A 1,638-nucleotide genomic window follows, 5' to 3' on the forward strand; every position below is an offset into this window, starting at 1 on the left:
CATGGTGCTTGGTATACTGCTCTGAATGCGGGCCAGCACCACTCTCTCAAAACACTTCATAATGATTGGGGTGAGTGCTACTGGCCTGTAGTCGTTCAGGCAAGTGACTGGACTCTTCTTGGGAAGGGGGATGATGGTTGTGGTCTTAAAGCAGGTGGGAACGATGCTCTGGCTGAGGGAGAGGTTGAAAATGGTGGTGAGAACATCAGCAGAGCAGTTGATCTGAAAACGTAATAGGATTATGGCTTAAGCGAAGCATGGCCAGTCAACAGCACAAGAGCCTATTCAGCCCAGAAGATCAAGGTCAGTGTAGAAGGACATCATGACATCCTCCCCCTTCATAACAGAGGCAACCACAACCACAGGAAGGAGCAGTCCGCTAAATCAAATACAGTGCTGAGTGAATCGCTAATGTCGTGAAGCAGCTCACTCAGTGGATGAGATGGTCTCTGTACAGTTAATGTCTCACCAGCTGTCGGTCTGTGTACTGAGATACTTAAACTGGATACTAATACACATCAGTGTGTAATAAGTCACCATAAACATTTCTATATGTGTTGTCACTGATGTAAATGCCCAGAGGGGGCTGCTTTCTTCATTTTTTGCAGATACATGTCCAAAAACACATGCATTTGTCTTTTATATATAGATATTGAATCTTTTGATGTTCTTTATAGGTTTGTGTCCATTGCTGCTACAAAATAGAATTGAAACCGAAGGAAAGTACATCATATACAGTAATTCAGTGCTTGGTTTGCTGTAAGGCCCAATTATATCCCACCTCTTTTTAATAAGAGGGGCATTGTTTAAAGCAAGAAATGATAATGATGCATCTATCAAAGGAAAAACTAAAAAGCTATGAAGGCAGGGTATTTCTCTATGCCTAATAATCCCATTATGATCCCGATGAAAAAAGCTCCCTGTCAAAGCAGGGAGCATTGACGCAAGCATGTCTTGACGTCAGTAGCTGCAGTGAATGAGGAATGGGAGGGGGGGCTGGAGAGAGAGAAAGAGAGTGGCGTATTTGCCTTCAGAAAATGCCACAAAATATCAGCGTCATTGGCATAAATGCAACTGTAACTTTGCAAGAAAACCGCCACGGATGTGCGCAAAGATGAGCAAAAAAAAAATCCCATCGTTCAAAACTATTCCCCCTGACATCGAACTGGCACATTTTGGAGAAACAGGATATCTGGGTGCTGCACTGGAAATCTAAACCAGATGTAGTAAATGGAATACGATCTCCTGACCCGGGAGTGTTCATAAATAAATGAGCATATGAGAGAACGGGGGGGCTGGGGGTTGGAGGTGGTTCAGCTGGTGTCAGGCACCCATCTGTGACTCTCCTGAAAGGAAAATGAATGTGTGAAAGTAGAAGTCACTCATAATCTGATTAGGTGTGAGAAGTTTTGTCCGACTGCATATCTCTTAAAACTCCCCAAGCACACGCAGACTTTTGTTACTTTAGTGAAAAAGGTGTAATGATTTTTTTTATTCTCTGCCATTCAAAGCCAAGTCGAGCGGAGGGAAAACTGCCAGCAAGCAATTTGTAAAAACCAGACCGCTGGCGTCATTGGCTCCATAGTACGCGCAACGCCACGACTCTCCCACTGTATGTATTCAGATCTTTTTCTCAAG

The sequence above is a fragment of the Monopterus albus genome, unplaced genomic scaffold (genome assembly GCF_001952655.1).
Source record: "Monopterus albus unplaced genomic scaffold, M_albus_1.0 scaffold3.1, whole genome shotgun sequence".
NCBI lineage: Eukaryota > Metazoa > Chordata > Actinopteri > Synbranchiformes > Synbranchidae > Monopterus > Monopterus albus.